Raw genomic sequence first — 10,927 nt, forward strand, 5'->3', positions numbered from 1 at the left:
GATAGGCACCCTTTTTTGTATTCTCCTATACTTCTTTTTACCCAAAACCATTTTCACATATAGTCAGTTAAGCATTGTACATCATGCCTCAAGAAGGGATAACACCATAAAAACAAGAGGAAACAAGAGAAGTCTATTCTTTGGTTTTCAAGTTTTACCACCTAGGCCATTGGCATATAGAAAACATTCAAGCTATGAGCAATATATTGGAGGGATCATGATGTATCTTTCAAAGTTCCTTTGCCCCAAACTGCTTCTATACCTGTCTAATACCAGGTAGTTTTCTAGGCTGCAAGGTGAAATGCAATGAGAGGTGTTGGGGGTTAGAGAAAAGAACGTAAATGCTAAGCTTAGCAGCTCAAATTGTTTGCCAAATTTATGTGGTATGGCATGAGTTCAGAAATTATTGCATGATTCTTCTAGGCAAAAGGGGCTTGAGAAAGCCTTTCAGAATTCCTCTATCCTCTGGTAATGCCCAGAATCAGTAGGTCTATTCTCCTTAGGCAGCCCTGTTCTGTTTCCTTACCCTTAAAAAGGACAGAAGAATAGTACAGATAGAATAGATCACAGGATGGTTTAAGGTCCAAATTAGGGACCATACATCATGGCCAGAACTTTGTGGCCTGAATTTCAATGGATGTGAATGAACATAGATTCTGAGATGGACTAGCCATGCTGCATGTGAGTTTTATACCAGCGTAGCCCACCTCTTCCCCTGAAATCCTGGAAATCTAGATATGACCTGAGTAGATAATCAAGGGAAGTAACCCTAAAATGGCTTGATTAGGAATCCTTGATCCAGTGGAGTGAGAGCTCATACGAAATATCCAGTAGCTCTATAGAAAAAAAATGAAGCTATATTTTCTTGTCAGAGTTAGTGAACTAAGGCTACCTTTATCACTTGTTTATACAGTGGAAAGCTAAATTCTTTGGTGCATGTCTATTATAGAGCCATTATTACAAGTTGTGTCTAAAACAAGAAGAGAGAGACTGCCCCAAGAACATTCTTACTATCAGAAGAAGAAAAAGAAAAATCTTTGCAATGGTTTCTGGAGGCATTAAGGCAATATGTTAGATTCACTATTAGTCCTAGTCTAAGCAAAGAAAAGATGATAGCTATTTTTTAAATTTAGCCAACATTTTGAATTCACAATAGATTAAAAGAGTCAGGAGTGTTCTCCTTTATACTAAATCTTCTACTTTTGTTTCTAACTGTATAAGGCTGTGGGAAAATGCACCAATAAAGTCTTGCTGTCATGGCTTTTGAAGAAACTAGATTTTAAAGTGGTTTTTGTTCAAAGGCTTCTGTGATTACTACTGTTTCTCATCTTTTTACTTCCATTCTGCTTTATTGTCATTTCAAAAACATCTCCTTTTTTATTACTGCTTTCTTTACTTTGCTTGTTTTTATTTCTCTTGCATTTTTTAGTATCGTTATGATCATAACTGCTGCCCATTTAATTTCTCCATTTTTCTCTTCTCCCTTCTGTCCTTCCAAAAATCCAAAGGATGCATATAAAAATAGAGTACAGAATAAAACAGATTTAATTATAAATTCACTTGTATTGTTGACAAGCCAAGAAAACCTCTGCTCATAGTAATTATTTGAAGTAAAGGTTTTAAAATTTTTGAACAATTCATTTAGAAAAAAATACAGTATTCAAAAAGTATGAAATAATATCAGATCTCATTCATAATATTAAACCAAAGAATGATATTAATTTTTACATACCAGATTTGAAAAATTTTAAAGGGAGTGGGAATAGATACAAATATGCTATTGGTAGATGCGTATGGCAAGGCCATATTTTATGACAATATCTATCCGGATTATTAAAAGTGCATAAATTAATTGATTTGGCAACTCCAGGTCTAAGAATTTGCCTTAAGATGGATATGCAAATTAATGGCAAGGTACACAGAAATATCTTTTATAATATTTTTATAGCAGCAAAAATAAACACAACTAAAATATCCAGTAGTAGACTAGTCAAATAAAATACTGGGTGACTACTACAATAATGAGATATGTGATAATGAGGAAACTTTCCATGCAATATTATTAAGTAAAAAATATTCAAGCTATTATATTTGTGCAATATGATATGTTTTGAATAAAGACAAAAGTATCCTTATATGTATCTAGGATTGAATATCTAAAAATCTAAAGAAAGGTAAAGTTGGAGAGAAAAAAATGCTGGTGGAGTTAGACACTGTAAGATGATGAACATTTTTTAGAGTGATATATAAAAATTGGTAACAGAAATTATCTCTGGTGAAAAAAACAGAAGACTTGGGTGAGGGTGATGAGGCTTCAGTGTAGTTAATGTTTTTTAATAAAATATTTAACATGCTTGACATGTATACATATTACTTTTTCCTCCTAAAGGAGTTGCCTGGGCTGGGCATTATTAGATATTCATTTTCATTTTATATTTTTCTGTATTAAATGAAATTAAATGAAATACTATTCTTAAAATGGAACTAAAATAACCAATTTCCACCTCATTTTTGTCATGTACTTTAAAGTATAAGTTTCTAAATATTAGAAATTTTGGAGCCTGCCCTCACTCAGAGAGGTGCTGAAGTTAACAGCGCATGGATTTTTAAACGGTCTTTTTCATCACCCTTCTAAGTTCTATCAGCCCTTTTGTAAATTCTCCCTTATCCTCATTCTAATCTGGAGTTCCCCAGGCAATTATATCCATTGTATGCCTAATTTTCACATAGAGTTACTATTAGCTCAAACTATTTGATATGCACAAAAGGCCACAATAGATAATCTTTTATGTATCATCTTTCTGGAAGTATTTGCATTTTCAAGATAAAAATGTATTGATAAGACATACAATCTATCATTGCAGAATTCCAGATATCATTAAGATGATGAAAGATATGTATGTATGAGAGAGAATTTCTATATTCCCTTAAACAGAGTTATACTACCTTTAGAGATATAACATTTAGGATAAGGTAGGGGATATATCATTTAGGATAAGGTAGGTTTCTCTGTGGCAACAAAAAATGTGCCTCTCCCCGCAATAGTTATGATAGAGAAGAGCAAGGTCTTTGTCCACATAGAAAATTGACAAATTTCTCGTCCACTTACATTTTTTTAGCTAATGTAGTAATGTGGTAGACTAAATTTAAGACCCAAGAGGGTGCAATTCTTCCTCTCTAAGAGGAAGGGATCATGGAAACATCAGAAATGTCTACTCTTTTCATATAACCTGCTGAACTTTATTTCCGAGTATCTTATGAGTCAGAAGAGAAGAAATTTAGCATAAAAAATTACCGAAGATTTTTAACCCTATTATCTGTTCTAAATAATTCTAACTCTCCTCAGTCTCTAGTATGAACTCTATTTCTCAACATTTAATATTTTTTTCATTTTTTTTCTGAACTCCTCTTTGAAAGCTGGACATTAATCTATACAGTCAAGTGAGAAGGCCAAAACAAATAACAGCAGGAAAACAGATATTGGGGGCAGATCTAGATTCAGATTCTAGCTCTAAAATTGTCTTTGCCTCATTATTTAATCTCTTTAAACTCAGCTTCCTGAGCAGAAATTTGATGTGATCTATTATTAAGGTTTTCAAAGGCTAGGTAATGTTTTTAAATTCTTAACCCAGTGCCAAGTTCACAATGAGGACTCAGTAAAGGAACTGACTTCAGAGATGGGCACTTACAAAGGAAAGTGAATTCCCCCCCCTCTTTTTTTTTGTAAAGAATCATGGAATAAGCCTATTCATTGACCCATGAATGGATTAATAAATTGTGATATGTGTACACCATAGAATATTATGCAGCCTTAAAGAAAGATGGAGACTTTACCTCTTTCATGTTTACATAGATGGAGCTGGAACATGTTCTTCTTAGCAAAGTATCTTAAGAATGGAATAAAAAGCATCCAATATACCTAGCCCTACTATGAAACCAATTTATAGCTATCATATGAAAGCTATAACCCAATTATAGCCCAAGAAAATGGGGAAAGGGGAGAGGGAGGGAAGAGGAGAGGGGAGGATAGGATAGGTGGAGGGAGGGTAATTGGTGGGTCCACACCTATGGTGCATTTTACAAGGGTACATGCAAAATTTACTAAATATAGAACATAAATATCTTAACACAATAACTAAGAAAATTCTGTGAAGGCTATGTTAACTGGTTTGTTGAAAATATTTCAAATTGTATATAAAACCAGCACATTGTACTCCATGATTGAATTAATGTACACAGCTATGATTTAATAAAAAAAAAAAAAAGAATCCTAGGTCAGTAGGGTGGTGCCTGTAGCTCAGTGAGTAGGGCCCTGGCCCCATATACCAAGGGTGGAGTTCAAATTCGGCCCCAGCCAAACTGCAACAACAAAAAATAGCCAGGCCCTGTGGCAGGTGCTTGTAGTCCCAGCTACTTGGGAGGCTGAGGCAAGAGAATCTCCTAAGCCCAAGAGCTGAAGGTTGCTGTGAGCTGTGTGATGCCATGGCACTCTACCAAGGATGACAAAATGAGATTATCTCTAAAAAAAAAAAAAAAAAAAAGAAGAATCCTAGGTCTAAAGATAAAGAATGTAAGTTCATTCATGGAGTTTATTGAGACCTTGACTTCTGATGTTTTGAGGCAGTGCAGAGATGCTCGTGAGTAGTTAAATGTTAGAAGTGTGTCGACTCTCACTGAAGCTAAGCCAATGAAATCAACACAGCTTTTAAGTCATAGATTGGACACAATTACTACAAAGATACTGATTCTAATTCTCAGATGCTTCATTTTTACATTGTATAGTTGAAGGTTAACTTTAAAAGTACACATACCATAGTATGAACACTTGGACTTAAAACTTTGATAAAAATGAATGTTCAATGCAGTTCAAATAAAGTGTCACTTAACTTCAGCTACCGTGAGCCACAAGAAAGATGTTTAAAATAGTACATTCATTATTTTAGCATATTCTTATAAGTATGGATTTCAATGTTAATCTTAAATGCATTGCTATGTTTCATTTTTATGTTATAAAAATAATCTGTAAGGCACATCTGACTGGTGTATTTCCAGACTCAGAATAAGAAGGAAAGGTGTAATATTTCATGAATGATGGTTTTACTAGAGACCACAGTTTTCATAAAACATCTGGATTACAATTGCCAAACACTTTCCATTTTTTCTTAGCTGTACAGGTAATATCCACATGTGGCACAACAAGAAGACTTTCAGCTTTTCTTTCTTTTTGTCAACCCCTGAAGTCTCTGAATAAATCAAGACCTGTTTACATTTTCTTCACTGTTCAGCTGCATTTCCATCTAGTTTAACATGTTTGGCGAGTGTAATATATTCCTTTTCCAAGAAAATTCTTTATTCTTCTCTCGCTATGCATGATTCAGCAAGACACTATCAGAGTCAATAACAGCTCTGGGGAACTGCCCTCCTGTCCCAATCAGACTACCAGAATTTCCTCTTACGAACTAGCCAGCATTTTCCTCTCCCAAGCCAATGATCCATTGTATAATGCTTCCACGCAGCTTATCTCTTGAATCATGCTATCCCAGGTAACATAATCTTCCTTAGGACAGAATTTGAAGATTTATACATCAGAAGCTACCTTTCTGTATGTTTGACTTTAATATAATTCCTCTTAAACCTCACTTTAACCTGCTTCTGGAACCACTAACGTGATTTAAACTCTCAAGGTGGGCTACTGATCCCAAGTGCTGTCCACTGAAATCACACTAGGCAGTTCTTGCTTATGCCACAAATCTGGCTTAACTTCAAACTCCTGGTTCTGTATTGCCTCTTTTAATAATATTTCTGGTACTAAGGATTTAGTAAAAATCTTTGCATGTACTAAGTCGCATATAAAAGACCTCTTGTTCTACCTACACGTAGTGTCTTGGTGATGCTTAGAGCCATGCCCTGACACTAACCACCAGATCATCCCTTACAGATATTTACCTGAGATACTCTTCCATGTGGGAGTACAGTGGGACACACAGATTTTTTTCTAATGATATGCCCAAAACTGCAGCCTACTTTTGACCCAAATTTGAGAGCAGTAAAAATACTGCTCACTCATTTGTGGCAGTAGTTTAAGGCTCTGAATTAGGTGTCAAGGAGATAGTAATGGCTAAGAGAAATATGATTCCTGCCTCCCAGAGCTTACAGTGACGGGAAATGTGGGTAACTACACATGAGATTACAATCCAGTGTGATGAGCTCTGTGATAATTTTATGGTGAACACATGGAATGGTCAGATGCAAGTTTTGAACTGGGACACCCTCAAAGGAATTAGGTGTTAGCGAAGTTAAGTGTCAGAGCTGAGGCAGAGGGTGGTAATGGTGTGAGCAATTCTGTGAGAGCTGATGGGAGAGATGATCTAGGGAACATCACGGACAAAGGAACTGAAGAGTTTTGTTTCTTTGTTTCCAGAGAATTGAAGTTGCATTGTACATGACACTAAAATTATCACACAGCCTTCCTATTACCTTTTGTCACTTGGCAGTGCAGTCTACGGGCTTGAAAACAATCGAACTGTCAGAAACAATGAAGTCGCTACATAAGCTTTGTCACTGAGGAGTTTCAGGAGTGTGGCATGACTGTTTATGGCCTCCTTTTGCTCATCCTACCCTGCCATCTTGTCCTGTTCAAGCAGAGGCACTTCCAGGCTGCTTGGTGCCACGGAATGAGAACGAATGCATCTACAGAGAACTGATTCGTTTTCTTTCCATTTGAGATGTATAACGTGCCCTGGATGGTGAAGCTTTGGCATGCATGAGGGGCAAATAAGTAGGCAGTGACTCCCTGAATCCTGGATTTCCTCTCTGTAGCTAGAAAAACTCTGCCTCTTGAAAAAAGGGCTTTCATATATCCAACATATGACGCTAAATATTCTTGATTTTTTTTAATATCTCAGAATACTAAAGATGAGGTGCTTCTTTTCTGTAATGGAAAACTGTTTTCAAGTTAAGAAAAAGACACACTAAAATCTAAGTGTAACAGATGTGACATTTTCTGCTATCCCAGAGTTAGTCAATAGAAATCAAAGATGAAATAAAGACTTGCAAATTGATTCAAATTCGACAGAGAATTTCAAACAATTAGGGTTAGCTATTTCCTCCCAAGAGTGAAATATGGAAAATGTCATTTCCAAGATTGTTGTAAAAAGAGGCTGGTTTTGTTTGCTCACTCTCTTGGGGCTTTTTCCTTGCTCACTCTGAGGAAATTCAGCTGCCTTGTGGATAGGTCTGCGTGGCAGTGAACTGATGTCTGTGGTCAACCCCTAGTGAGAACCTGAGCTGCCACTAAGGGCAGAATCACGTCCCTTCCAAATTCATATGCTAAGGACCTAACCTTTAGTACCTCAGAAGATAATTGTATTTGGATACTGAATCTTCACAGACTTATGGTGAGGTCTCATTTTACAATGAAAATACATTCTGAAACATGTGTCATCTTGTGATCGTATTGTACAAATATCATAGAGTTTGCACAAACCTACGTGATATAGCCTACTACATACATATTGCTCCTAGGTTGCAAACCTGCATGGCACGTTAATGTACTGAGTACTGTGGCAATTGTAACATGATGATAAGTAGTTCTGTAACTAAACATATCTATCCATAGAAAGGGTATGGCAAAAATATGGTATTATAATCTCATGGGACCACCATCATATATGTGGCCTGTGATTGACCAAAATATTATGTGGTGTATAATGGTCATTAAGTTAAAAGGAGGTTACTGCAGTAGTCTTTAACCCAATATGACCAATATTCTTATGAGAAAAGGAAATTTGGACACACACAGGTGCAGAGAGAAGATGAAGTCTCAGGAAAAAGATGGCCATGAGTAAGCCAAGGGGAGAAGCTGAGCCCACACCCTTCCCTCGTGGCTCTCAGACAAAATGCCTCCATCTAAAACTTCTGTCCTTCAGAACCATGAGAACATAAATTTCTGTTTTTTAAGCTACCCAGTGTGTGGTGCCTTTTATATGAGGTTGAGTGGACTAATCAATCCACTAACAGTCGTGTCAGTGAGCTTCTTGGTGAAGCTTTCCAGGTCTGTCAACAGCCAGATCAGTGTGCTTGGAAAAAGTCTCTCTCCCACACTGAGTCCTAAGAAATAATTACAAAAGTACATGGAACAGATAAGTCAGGAAAGGGGATTTAGTATGAAGTAAAAAATGAGGATATTGTGGGTTTAGTGTAAAGGTAGCCATTAACTCATTCAAACGATTGGTGGATATTTGAATCTAGAGTTTAATGGTGGGGCCCCTTCTCACTGATATAAAAAGCCTATCATGTGAATAGATTGCATTTCTGAGAGTTGCAGAGCTAAATTTATTTTTATTTGAAAAACTCTCTTTCAAAGTTGAATAGTAGTGCTATTCTTTTTCTTCTTTTCCCCATACAAGGAACCAGCCTTCCATGTTACACATTAAAAGAAAAGTCGAATCTGTGGATTTACGGATTTATAATCTAAAATGGCCAGGTAAAATATAAAACACAAGAGCATTTTCTTGTATTTTATCCCCACAACATTACATTTTCCTCTATAATAATAACTGTAATAATGCAAGCAAAATAGAAACAGATGTTAAAGTGAATATTCTAGAAATTTGCTAGTCACAAGAATGTAATATTCCATGATTTATGCAGATTTTCTCCTATAGGGAGATTACTGCTATGTATAATACTATGAATTTTCAGAAGGTAGGATTTTTCTTTTTGCTATAACCTATCAGTTTTAGCTGTCAGTATCAAATAATTGAGTTCCATTTTATTTGGGGAGCCAAGAAACAAAGCCAGAGAAAGTATGGGCAGCTTTAATCTTGAAATGCAAAATTATCCACCAAAAAACTTATTTCTTTTTTCAAGCTCTAGGTTAATAAACTTTGACATTAAATCTCACTTAAAATTCAAAAATAAAGTTTGTGTCAGATTATTATGAGGGTGTATACAATTAGCTTACATAGTTTTGCTTTTGTAGCGTTAAAGTCTAAATTAAATTTATGTCCATCACCCAGGAAATGTGCCATACACCCATGCAGTGTACTCATTGGGTGGGAACTTACCCAACCCTTTCCCTATCCCCACTTGAGTTTAACTGAGTTTTCTTGTTATGGGAGCATGTAGTTCTTAATCTACTTGTTGCAATTTAGTACTGAGTATGTGTAATGCTCACTAGTATCACAAGAATGGGAAAAAAATTGAAATATTCAGACATTAAAACATCAAATTGGGTAATACATTAGTGTCCTATTTTAAAAAAATAGGGGATTTCACTGGTGGTTTTCTTAAAATGCCTTTCCTTTCTAAATCATTTTGGTATTAGCTTATTATCACTTATTCAGAAAGATCTCTAGCACCATAAAGGGTAATTTAATATGGCAATCCGGAGGTAAACATAACCGTGCTTAAATAATTTACGATTAATGAGTGATGGTTAGTTTCCAAGAAACTAACACTAACTGTGTTAGTTATATTAGGATAACTTTTTATTCAAGTGATATTTCAGAAATTTTTGAAACAGAAAAAAGATGAATTTAAGCAATGATAAACACAGAAGATTTGTCAATTAGATCTCTGGTAAAGAAATACTTCACTTATACGGTGTGGCTCAAGAGGCTAAGGCACCAGCCACATACACCTGAGCTGGTGGGTTGGAATCCAGCCCAGGCCCACCAAACAACGACGGCTGCAATTAAGAAATAGCCAGGCGTTGTGGTGGGCACCTATTGTCCACCACAGGGAGGCAGAGACAGGAGAATTGCTTGCTGCTAGAAGTTGGAGGTTGCTATGACCTCGAGCACTCTGTGATGCCACAGCATTCTACCCAGGGTGACGGCTTGAGTCTCTGTCTCAAAAAAAGAAAGAAAGAAATACTTCACTTATAAATAATGATCCAGTAGAGTTCTGTTTTCCTTGCCACTGTTTTAAAGCATAGATGATATTTAAATTAAAAATAAAAAGAAGACTAAACAGGCGTAACAGGTTTGGCTTTCAGCTGAAACATGGAGGTGGTTGTGAGTGCCCTACATTTGTTTGAACTTTCCTCATCCTGTTAGTTTGTATTCATTTCTCTTTTAAAGATTTGCACTAGTAATATCTTGTGATTGGTTGACAAGTTGGAAACTTGCTGAAAATTGGGCAACTTTGGGGAAATTATTGTTTGCACATTAGCTAAGTTTGTAGAGACATTCCTTGACTAAGGTGGTAGGAAATGTGCTGCCTGTTTACTGCCATCAAAGCCACACGGATTATCCTCAGTGGAGTAAACGGTGAGCTCAATTACTCGACCTTGAAATGGATACGCATTTACCAATGATCAGAGTAAACTGCCTGTGACCTCCTGGGCTCAAATCAAGTGATTTATTCAGACGAACAAATCCCAGCAAGGCATCTTTCGATTCTGTCTCCTCTAACTTTGGGAGGGAAAATATATTTCATAAAAAACAACCTTTAGAAATTTGTTTTATGACCTCCACATAAAATATGCTTAATTTACTCTTGAATTCAATTCAATTTTAAGCTACAATTGATTTCTGAAATACATCCATTTGTGGAAATTCACTACTGAAAAAGATTATTGCACATTTGTACCATCAGGTCTGTTTGTTTCCAGTTGGTGGAAGATTACTTTCAATTTGATAAGCTTCTTAAGATCTCCTGCTATATCAGGGATGAGAGAGCTCTGATCACAGGCAGTCAATTCACAATTGTTAACTTAATCTATGGCACATTTTATACCCATAACAAGTTCTATAGGTTGTTGCCCTTCCCTTTGCCCTTCATTGTCAAGCCTTGGCAGATCAAAGAAAGCCCTCACCAGCCCCTGCAGAGTTTCCTTGCTCCAGATCACAGACTTTGAATGTTCAGCTACCCTTTACCCCACACACTTGCTACTTTAGCAATGAAGGCATATTTTTTTAAT

Source organism: Otolemur garnettii, unplaced genomic scaffold, assembly GCF_000181295.1.
Source record: "Otolemur garnettii isolate 467f Iridium unplaced genomic scaffold, OtoGar3 scaffold00098, whole genome shotgun sequence".
Taxonomy (NCBI): Eukaryota; Metazoa; Chordata; class Mammalia; order Primates; family Galagidae; genus Otolemur; species Otolemur garnettii.